Source organism: Spinacia oleracea, chromosome 2 (genome assembly GCF_020520425.1).
Source record: "Spinacia oleracea cultivar Varoflay chromosome 2, BTI_SOV_V1, whole genome shotgun sequence".
In the NCBI taxonomy this organism is placed as follows: Eukaryota; Viridiplantae; Streptophyta; class Magnoliopsida; order Caryophyllales; family Amaranthaceae; genus Spinacia; species Spinacia oleracea.
The window spans coordinates 32,879,250-32,891,577 of record NC_079488.1 but is presented as its reverse complement, the minus strand read 5'-3'; the positions used below and the strand labels follow the sequence as shown (position 1 = coordinate 32,891,577).

The 12,328-nt window shown below is 35.6% G+C and overlaps 1 long non-coding RNA gene across 1 annotated transcript; it reads left to right on the top strand.

Annotated features, from left to right (window-relative positions):
• Positions 1-259: 259 nt before the first annotated feature.
• LOC130466870 (uncharacterized) lies at positions 260-1,421 on the top strand. Its single transcript, XR_008927010.1, has 3 exons — positions 260-500; positions 688-800; positions 1,175-1,421. It is a non-coding gene; the product is annotated as an uncharacterized lncRNA (long non-coding RNA).
• The last annotated feature ends 10,907 nt before the right edge of the window (positions 1,422-12,328 follow it).

The following is a 12,328-nucleotide window of genomic DNA, read 5'->3' as shown; positions in this document are numbered from 1 at the left end:
GGGGCGGGCTTTTGTGGTGTTCGCTTCTACAGAAGCTGTTGAAGGGGGCTTTTATTGCCCGCCTCAATAGGCAGAAGCTGTTGAAGGGGGCTTTTAAATGCCCGCCTCAATAGGCATTAGCTGTTGAAGGGGGCATTGTACTGTTCGCTTCAAGAGACTATGTTGAAGTGATTTTGGGTTTAGCCCGCCTTAATAAATTCTAGAGCCCAGAAATACAACGTACCGTAGTCACAATTAGGGTTTCTTTATATCCTAAATTTCTCTTTACCCTTTATTCCCTTAGCCATTTTTAGCATTATCTCCTTATTTCCAAGATCTGTTCTTATCTTAATCTCCTTTATTTTCTTGGGATTCCATTATTTCTTGAAGAAAATCAGCCATGGGTCGTACTTCCTCCATCCCCCGTTGTCTTATCCCCTTCCGTATTTGCGGTTCACAAAATATGGAGAAATTGAAGCTTCGAATTGTGATCTCTATTATCAGATCTTGATACTAGCAAGGTACCAATCTCCTTTTCACATTAATTTTTGATTGAATTTTGTTTTTGCCCTTTTTTTTCTTAACGTGTTCATGATTTGAGGATGCTTTGACTTCTTCGCTAATGTCGACAATATGTTGCTTGTTCAATTAATTCGATTTTTTGGGGAAAAGTGGGTGTTCTGCTTATTGATTTATTTTGATCTTCAGTCAATAAGGTTCATCTCTGACATGAGTGGTGACTGTATTCGTAATGAAAGACACCGGCGTTAGGATCTAGGTGGCGAAAAACCTCGTCGTCTGACATTTGTAGATCTAAATAAGTAAGTTTCATTTTATTGTCTTTTTTTCATCTAACAAAAGGTCATTTTAGTTAATAATGTTTAGAATCTGAATATTTTTAAAAATTAACTTTCAGATCTGGAGTTTAATTTTTATCTAAATTGTTGTTTTGCTTTTGTTCATTTTTTAGGTAATTTTTGGAAAAATGAAATAATATATTTCTTTCTGGTTTATAATCTTTTTTTTCTTATTTCTTTCTGGTTTATAATCGTTTTTTTCATGCCAATTGTTTTATGATTTTTTTTCTTATTATTGTGTCTATATTTCTTATTGAAGGATCTTCAATTTTGTTTTACTGTTATTTGCTCATAAGATGATGTCTTGCTTTCTTTTTTTCTTTTTTTTTTTTTTGCAGGTGTGTCATGGATGAGAGATTCATTAGTTAGAAGAATTAAAACATACGTTGTTAATTTGTTTATTTTAATTTGCGTAATTTCATTTATTCAACTTTGTAAGATACTCCTACTTTGTACTTATAATGTAATACGAGTAGTATAGAAACTCAGATCTATAATTCTTGTATTCCTTATTTGATTAATAATAATGACACATGTTTAGTATATGAAGGTTTTTATCTCCAAAACTTTAATATTATGTGCGCACTTATCAAGACCCAAACAATAGGAAAGAAAACGAAAATTATACAAAAATGCAATTTCCAGCAAACTATTGAGGGGGGCAATAGTTATTGTACGCCTCAACAGGTCCCCATTATTATGCTACTTAATGGGTCTGTTGAGGGGGGCATTAGCTAAGCCCGCCTCAACAAGTCACATTTTGAGGCGAATAATGCCCGCCTCAATAGCTACAGACCTGTTGAAGCCCCCTCTGTTGAAGCGAGCAATGTCCGCCTCAACAAGGCCTAAAAGCCCGCCTCAATAGGGGTTTTTTCCACTAGTGTGACGTATCCAAACAAGTTATATGGTCATTATGCTAATGGTGGTGTAAGAGCAGGTTTGGACTTTGAAATGATGGGCATGACGCACGTGCCAATGGCCGTGCGTGGTTTGCGGTTGATAACAAGTTCAAAAACAAGAGTTGAGGTAATGGTTTCTTGGGTTATGGCAATGAGAACATGGATGGGTTAAATGAGCTGAACAGGGACCCCAGAGTGACGGAGTCTAAGAGCATAAGGATTGGAAAGGGTAGACATCGTAGAATTTTATGATTTGGATTGGTTGACTCAATTCTTTTCCTTCGTTTACTTGGGTAGATTTCGCACTTTGGGAGGTACGGGCTAAGTATTTCATGGCTCTTTTCGCTCTCCCTTTTCTCTTTCTCTTTTTTTCTTTTTGCTTGGGATTTCTCCCCAACATAAATCCTTCAATCAATTTTTTTGTTTGGGCTAAAAGGTAGATGGTTGTGGTCTTTGAGTCACGAGACGAGACTGAGTGAGCCTCGTTTGGTAGGCCTATAGTGGACCTTTAATTTTGTCTTACTTTGCAAGCGTATTTAGTCGTTTCTTAAAATGTGCAAATAGCGTAGATTCAAAATGTTGTTTTTACCTTATTGAAATTTAACGAAAGAATTACATCGAAAATAATTTTTTTTGTTTCTTTTCAGACTCCAGTTTCTGGGATTTAATTGGAAGTTGCGATTTAGACTCGAACTTTCATCAATCTTTCTGATTATAACCCGTGTATGAATACAAGGAGGTGGCCTAGACTCAAAATAATGACGTGGCGTAAGCCTATAACACTTGACCAAGCGACTCTCAGACTTAGGCTAATTGGACCATACCTTTCGTTGGTTGACACTTTTAGATTTTAACCCTTGGGTGTTCATTTGTCATGCGCCATTTTGCTTAATGTTGTCAAGGTAGTTAGTTGGGGAGATCGAATTTTTATTTATGCGAGACTAGAATCATTAGTGCGGCTTCCCTCTTAGCGTGTATTGCTTTACCCCAATGGTAGCCTTACGGTATGCCGATTTGGGTATTTTCATGGTCGGCCATGTTGCATTCATGGGAAATCTTTTAGTCCGTACTTAGTAGTATTTCAAGGAGTGAGTGACTCGAGAGGACTATGATAGTCGTGACCCAATGTGATCATAAGCCTTGAGGCCATTAATTCTTGCTAATGGTATTGACACCTTAGGTTCACTTTGGGGGTTGTGCGACTATGGGGGAATGATTTCCATAATGTGACTGTTTCCATTTTGCGAATACTATAATATATTATTTTTATTGGTGAGAGAGAGTATTGAGGCCGTGGATTCTTAGCAAGGGATGACAATTACATATGGGTGCTTATTGATTTAAATGTTAGGAAGGGAGACTCAATATGGTTTAACCTTTTAACTTGCGGAACGACACCTAGCATTAGGACCAATTCTATGGATAAGACAACTAAGACTTAGGATTTGGATTGTACTTTGGCATAGCCTAGTCTAGACTCGGATTTATTTATTTTTTATTTGAACATTTATTTTTTCTTGAAGACTTTATTCGAACATTATTTTTTTTGAATACTTCGCCTATGTGACATTCAAGGTCGTTTAATTAGCATGTTCGGTTTTGATGCCGAGCATTGTCGTCGTAGGAGGCCTAACAACGACGCAAAGAGTTATTAATTTTTTACGAGTCGCTTTTCAAATCGAGTGCTTTTCTTAGCCCTCGTAGCAATTCTTTTTACGAACGTTTTTTGTGCTACGTATTTTCCTTTTGCGCGGGCACCGAGGCTGCTGCGCCTGACCAGAAGGCCAAGCAGCAACTTCAGCGCCCAGCGTAGGGCGTGAGAAACTCTGGCGCCCAGCCAGGGGCGTTGAAAATGCGTCCCTAGCTGGTTCTCGTTTTCTGTTTGCGTCTACTTTTATTTACGCGACTTCGATTTTGTGTGCTTGCCTAATAACGTCCTTTACGCGTTGTGCAGCGTTTGTGGGATTCGTTACAGGCCATCCCGAGCGTCGCTTATTTTTGTGGCGATCGTTCGGGTTTGCGGAACACGTGTTTCGGTATAACTCTTTGGCAAATTGGTTTATGAATGTTTGGGCAATTTTTAAGGTCGTTGGTTTTTCTAGGACAGTTTGTCACGCACAATCATATATTTCGCTACACATAACTAACATTCCATCATGAGGCAATAATAATATGTCATGTAGTTTATGATAGGCTTCTATGGGTAGTTATTTGCGCCTGGCTTGGTACCGCTTCTATCGTAGATCCAACACATTCCCCGGTCGAGGTAGTGTCTTCAGCAAACGAATTTCGCTCAAGAGGCCAACCCGCAAGTGCAAGCCAAGGGGGCATGCAGGCGACAGGGACCTAATGAGAGAGCGATTGGGCTTGGACGGGTGTACTACTAGCGAAAGTGCCGAGTGGACAACATTCGAAGCGTATGCACCCCCCGGTTGGCGATGGGTATCCTTAGTCCCAACTCCCAAGATGAAACACCAAGGGAGCCAAGATTCGTTATGCGGTTCTGTCCGTTCACATTAATATGTTGATTTTCAGGTCGTCTCAACTTGATTGGGAAATAAACGCGGGGTAGGATCGTTTCACCCTTCGGCTATTTTGATTACCTACAAGCACGAGTATTTCCTTCACTATCCCTAGTGGAGTCGCCACTGTGAGGGGGTCGAAAAAGCACGAGGCTAATGCGTGGCCTCGTCCCTCGTGGGTGTGACGCTTCTTTTTGTCAAATCAAGTGTAATTGGATTTCCTGTGAGTTTACACCCAATTGACTAGTAATATAGGAGTCGCCATTCAGTTTTTAACGACAATGAGAAAAAATGACAAAACCCGGTTATCGTGACATAAAGGGAGTGCAATTATGTTTGACCACGACGGCCGTAGGTTCCCTTGTGATCCCTGGTGGTGGAGATCGCTCAACGTACACCCGCAGGTAGAGATTGAGGGTTCGGGGGACTGTAACTACCGAGAGGAGTACTCGCTCTTCGATAACTCCAGAGGCAGGATATCCTTACTAGCTCAGCATAAATAATTGAAGGGACATGCGTTAACTATTAAACTAATCTGAGTTGATTTTATCAATATGCAACATATAGTACTAGATCGAACGCGATTATCTGATTTAGATTGTTTTAAGGGACCTAGCATGATAATTCAATTTCCAAAAAATATCATATTTATTAAGCGTGATCGAACAATCAGATTTTGGTTAGTTTAACAGTTCATAAAAGGGCGAGGAAAGCAATTAAACCATGGAAAAGGGACACATTACGACGCACCCTTGAGAGGTGCGTCACGGTGCTCAGAAAACTAACCACTTTGACTTTGCTATTTCTCCTTTTATTTAACGAATCTCAAATTATGGGACGGGATACGTTCTGTTCGATTTATGGATCGATTGCGACAGAACGTGTGATCAGTTTTGCAGCGTGAGGCTTAGGCTTAGGGGTTTAGAGTCAATACTCAGAATATAATTGTGTGTTGTGTGTCCTCTTCACGTCGGCTTTAGGGGTCTATTTATAGGAAAGATTGGCGTAAAAAGATAGATTTTAAGGAATTTGAATACGAAACGGATTAGGAAAAGAATCTGTCCCAGGTATTTTCGGCGCCCAGCTCTGGGCGTCAAAGATTTCGGCGCCCAGGGCTGGGCGTTGAAAATAGGGTCTGGCAGAATTCTTTGTCAGATTGGACTCTAGAGTACGGAGTTCATTAAGAGACTTAATCCGAGTTATTTGGTGCGTATCCATTTACGACGGAATGCGTCTGGGCCCTTCACGAACTCTAGGTTCGTTATGAGTTTAATTAATACGTTAACTCTTTTATCAAACTGCGATAGGAATAGAATTCCTTTTACAATTTCAATCTCTTTTAGGATTTATGTTGGAGTGCAACACCTAATTCTGACAGGTTTCTATCTTTTTATTCTTACTACTTTTAGCAACTACCCTTTACGGCAGTTACTATTTTTAGCAGGTTTCCCTAAATAGCAGGCTTCGGGTGAAATGAAAAGGGGAATTGAGATTCATTATTTTATAGGAGATGCGTTATCAAGTGGAGATTTATGTTCTCATCATCGAACCTTCCCTTTCGGGAATGGGGACAAAAGTAGGTGTCTACAGATGGATGAGCGACATTATAAATTTCTCATACTAATTCCAATATACAATTCTTAAAGTAGCAACGGCATAAATTTCTTATACCAATTTCAATATAATAATATATTTCTTAAAGAAGCTAGCATCATTATAAATTTCTTACTCCGTATACTAACTCCAATATAGGTGGCCAATTATGCAATGTAATTATTATTAACAAGATTTAAAACAACAATTTTAATCTACGTATCAATACCTATTATAGAAATTTGTAGATAGATGTTTCTCGAATCCAATTATTTATTAGATTTGATCTAGGTATCATAAGTATATTATCAACTACATGATTATATAATTATTCATATATTTATTTTCGTTTTGCTATCTTAGAGGACTGTGTTCGTATGTGTTTTGTGCTCTTAGGTCTTTTGCTAAAAAATATATTTAGGTGTTGCTTTAGTTAAAATCACATTTTATATACTATCCCCGTTCTCTAATGTTCTTTACGCTTATTATTTGCAACAGTGTCCAATGCAATATTTAACTAATATATCTAATTTCGTACGTGAAAAAATTATAAAAACTTGATATTCTTAAAATACATACCGAAACCAATCTAACAAGATCATACATGATAACCTTTTGATGTTTATAATAATGATAATTTATGATCAAAGTTTTTCAACTTTGGACACATATTCGAGGTGTAAAGAACTTTTAGGAATGGAGGTAGTATTAGGTAATGAGTTAGGTCTATGACTTTTTAAAGGAACGTGAAAAATCACAATGATAAATGTACTTCAGTTATTTTATATACTCCCTCCATCTACCAATTTTCTGTTGGTTTAGTGGTGATTGAGGCTGAACTTGGTAGGGAGGATCCTGTGTTCTATCCCCCGCAACAACAATTGGGAGGGGACTGAAACCTATCCACTCAGAACTCCCCCTGAATCGTGATTATCTGTAAGGGTGAATCGGGTGGTACATAAAAAAAAATACTCCCTCCATCTCAATTTAGAGTTTCCATTTATCATGCCACGTAGTTTTAGGTAAAATTTTATAGTGTGGTTTCAAATATTATATTATTTAAAATGTAGGTATAATAAATAATTTAGAGTTTCCATTTATCATGCCACATAGTTTTAGATAAAGTTTTATAGTGTGGTTTCACATATTATTTTATTTAAAATTTAGGTATAATAAATGACAGTGAGGTATTTTCTTAATTGAGCGAGAGAGGGTATGAGACCCTAGATTTTAGTAGTGCATACTTGCCAGAAATAGAAAGGGGCATACAAAATTGAGACTGATATAAAAGGAAAGGGGACACTATAAATTGAGAATCTTTCATTTACAGTATGTATCCATGTCCATACATTAAAAGATATACAAAATACTGCATTTCTTCCCTAAACCTATTACGAAAATTGGTAGCATATTAACATTTTCTAAACTTTTTATACAATGGGAGACCGCGCGCGTAGCGCGCGGCCAAACAACACTATTAAATAAAAACAATCAACTTAAAACAATCAAGTCAAAAGGTCAATAATTGAGCCAAGGAGTATTTATTCATTTGTATTTTTTACTTAATTTTGCGAAGTCTTGGCATTATTTGTTACATTCAACTTAAAGTATTAAAGATGTAGTATATTTTTCAACTTTCTGTTTTTTTTAGAAAACAAACTATGTAGTACTTCATAAAATTGGTGGTTTGGAATATAAATATTTTCATAAGTAATAATAATAATAAAATGAAGGAAGTTATTCCGTGAATATTATTATTGCTTAAGAGGTTATTTATACATAATATGCATAGACTATTCTAGGTAAATATAATTACAAGAATATTTACAAAATCAATTACTAGGAATTCAGGTATAAAAGATTATATAAAAAATTATATACACATAATCTAACATAAAAATTATCGAGTTATTCACGGTCTTATCAAGTATGAGTAAAAATATGCTCTAACTGTGAGAATTATAATATACATATATTGTAGGAGATATGACTAATAGTAGATGAAACTATAATTACTTATCTGAAATTATGTCGTGGCGTGACACCAATCACTGCCCTAAAGTTGAATTTGCCCCGCTACATACACGCGGACTCATGGCAATCAACCCCCAGGGTTACACGACTCTTCATTTCCGGTGTGGACGGATTCGAAGATTGAGAACACCCTTAAGCAATGCCCAGAACAATAGTAGATTTTTGTGTTTGTATTTTTTGGAGAAGATGAATAATGTTTTTCTTTTCTGTGTCCCAGGAGGAAGAATCAATCGCCTTTAAATAGGCCGAAAATATCAACAAGAATAGAAGGTTATTAATTGGTCATCAATTAGGCCATAAATGTAGGTAGCAATTAAGGTAATAACGGTCAACAAATCAATTAGTTGACATTATACAATCAATCCAATAATTACGCTCCAAAATTGATGATCCATAGTAGGAAAGACCACATTGTATTTACGGGAACTTTAATTCTTTTGAAGCAACATAATTTTGAGTTTTCAACGTAGACTGGAAGGGGTAAAACTCCAACATTCCCCCACATGATTCAAAAGAAAAAAGGATTTATTATGAGAAGTTGTTCTGGGCAAGGGATACTTAGTCTTACAAGTATCAATGTCTTGTGGACTTGAATTGATACCTAGTGCATACTAGTATGTCATACAGCCATGTAAGGTGGAATTACCCTTGAACCTTGCATGGGGATTGTAATTACACAACAGCGCACCAAACTTTTCTCAAAACAAGTAGTGTTCTCGCGAACTTTTAATAGTCGATGCCCCACAAATGCCTGGTTTTTCATGAAAGCTCTAGAGGGCCTAGCCTAAGGAACCTCATAGGGGATTGGGCGTAACCCCCACATTCACATAGGTAAGTTCATCAAGTTTGTACTATCACAAACCACCTTCACAAGGCTATGAACTTATTAAGAGTTTTGGCTCAACCTTACACATATGACAGTAGAAAAAGTACTACATCACTTGAATTTTTTAATAGGAATGGTTGTAGTACAATACTTGAGTTCTTTTGTGACTTCGTTTGACCCATTGAACTTAGTTATTTCTAAGACGGGTATCAATCACAATTTACTCCGCATAGGCTTCATACTCATTCCTTAATGCTGACTCCAGCATACAATTTCTACAAAGGCCTTTGATATATAGTTTGATGAGAGAATCTCAATATTCCTCTCACATTCACGTGACATCTCAATTTTTCATGATATCCATGCCTCAAGCATGTATTCTATTCACATTACAAGCTATCTCAATTATAGCTTGTAATCCAAAACACATGGAACTAATGGAGTTGGCTTCACCAACAACGGATCTCACATATTCCAATTAATTCATTGTACCTAAAAACCCACATACATAATAATATGTAAATAACAATGTGGAGAAACAGAAAAATTACCTTACCCCACAATGAGCTAACATCAAAAAGCTTTTCTAATGGTAGAATCCAATGATATGGACACTCAACACCAACATCCCAAGGTACATTTCAGTGATTAGTGAGAACACTTTACATTCTCCACTTGCAACACAAGATTGTCTACATATTCTACTTACACATAAGCAACATTAAGTGGAGAACCAAACATAAAACATTAGACTTTCAAACACGTTAGCATATTCAATTTATGGAAGACTATTTCCACATAAATTTCAACAACATGCTAGGAACATACTATATAATCATGGTCACTCCATTGGTTATATTACCAAACACCACATACTCATTTCAGTTTGGTAGTACTTTTACCAACTTATTTGTCCCATTGTATCTTTCATCTTGTTTGTGAAAAAAAAATAGTAATCTCATCTGAAGCATTAATGTGTGTACATTGCAACAAAATATGATCCACACAAGCCATATGAACAAGATCAAAGACAATCATATTTGAAAACACATATGCATCAAATCCACTCAGAATAAATTCATGAATTTAATATAAATTAGAAGTAACTAAGATAATAACACTAAGGTTTTAGTGAACCCATTAAACACCAACCTTGTCCTTAGCCTTAACAAACCCACCTCTCAACATAATTTTAAAGGTTGTGATTAGGTATTGGCTCCTTCATGGGTTGACAAGTGTCAAGAATAATATAACAGATCATAACTCATTCATGTGTCCATTTTATTTGGTTACTCTCAAGAAATTAGCGTCAAATTATACTCATTAATTCATCATAAAACATATGAGTCTCATTCACTGTTAGAAAACCCCTCATGACCTTATTAGTCCTTTGACCCACACACACAAACAAAAAAAAAAAAAAAAAAAACTTGCTACTATTTAAAAAACAATGCAAGAAATATAAATGAATCCACCTCAAATAGGTCTTTCATAGATAATGATATCTTATACCTCGAGAATCAAGTATATGAAACAAAAATATAAATATACATGACTTACAAATTTACTCTAACAAATTCCAAAGTTCTCATGGATTAACTCTTATAATCCAATTTCCCCTTTAGTCCAACACTACCAAGGTTACTCGTGACATAAACTTAGTAAATACTTCACAAACATCATATCCATCAATTGCAAGATTAGGAAATTGATAGAATATGTAATGTTAGTCAAAGAATATTATGCAAACCAAATTAATATTCTGTAAATATCCTAAGTTAGGCAAGTAGCATAAATTAGAATCAATTAGTATCAATTTGAATTAATAGTCAAACGTAATTGCTATTGTACACCCTATGATTATGTTGTAATATGGTATATTATCCTTCGAATTAGACTTATTGCCCATTCTGGATTCCCGTTACTAATAAAAGTAGCCCATTTTCCTCAAGTACTAACTCACAAAATCCCCCACATTGACCAACACAAAATGTTGACAGAATATACCACGCAAAGGAGATTGCATTTTATATGAAAATTAGTTAGAGTTCGACACAAAATAATTTTTGTAGTTTGTTGGACAAATTAAGCAAGAAATCAATCTAAGTAAACTTGACTGATCGTTTGACTTTGAACCAACCCTCCATTGTTTATACTTTAGAGCCTTGATTGTGCTCCTCTTTTTCCTGCCACATTATGCTTATAAAATTTAATGCTAAATATTAAATTTCATGCTAAATATTAAGGTGAATAACATTACTTGATTGTTGTTGCATATGTACCATCTAACAAGAGTTAATAAAATCAACTTGCTTATAGAAGTACTCGAAAATGTTTCAATACGAAGGTGTCCCAATTTTACCATAAAGATTATGATAATAAAGTCATAATTCTAATAGAGGACTACAACTCAAAAGTAGAAAGGTTGAAGAGTCTGTATTAATCAAGGAATAAATAAGGAAAGAATTAGATCATGAAAATAATCTGAAAACAGAAGCCAAAACATTAAAGATACAATATGGTTGTTACAAAAAACCAACCGTACTAATTTCGTCCAAAAGTACAACCATGCTTCTTTGAAGGTTCCGATCAATTTGAATATAACTCCATTTAAAACTGCTTCTCTTTTCTTTCTTTTTTTCAAAATCACATCTTCTTCATCTTAAAGAAACAATTTGTTATTTAAAAATAACGATTTCCCCGAATCAAGCTATCCATGAACGTAACTTAGCAACAAATCAATTGTAATAATGCAAATTGTAAAAGACAGGGTTTGGAGGGGAAGGAGAGTGATAGTTGACTCATGTTCTAATCGATCTAATCTCACAAGTAAAAATTATTACCTTTAATAATGAGATTCATGTATCGCTACCCGCAAAATTGTACACTAATACACATACTATTATCAAACCCTAGTATCTTAGAGAACATTATGCATAACAAATTTGTTCCTTGCGGCAGCCGAATACGTGATTGAATCGAGACTAGACAGAAAATCATGCTAACAACACAATAGACTTCTACACAATACTATATAGCCATAATAATAAGTAAATAAAAAACTCAAAATTCAACTTTTGATTGTAGGAGATATGACTAATAGTAGATGAAACTAGAATTACTTATCTGAAATTATGTCGTGGCGTGACACCAATCACTGCCCTAAAGTTGAATTTGCCCCGCTACACACACACGGACTCATGGCAATCAACCCCAAGGGTTACACGACTCTTCATTTCCGGTGTGGACGGATTCGAAGATTGAGAACACCCTTAAGCAATGCCCAGAACAATAGTAGATTTTTGTGTTTGTATTTTTTGGAGAAGATGAATAATGTTTTTCTTTTCTGTGTCCCAGGAGGAAGAATCAATCGCCTTTAAATAGGCCGAAAATATCAACAAGAATAGAAGGTTATTAATTGGTCATCAATTAGGCCATAAATGTAGGTAGCAATTAAGGTAATAACAGTAAATAAATCAATTAGTTGACATTATACAATCAATCCAATAATTACGCTCCAAAATTGATGATCCATAGTAGGAAAGACCACATTGTATTTACGGGAACTTTAATTCTTTTGAAGCAACATAATTTGGAGTTTTCAACGTAGACTGAAAG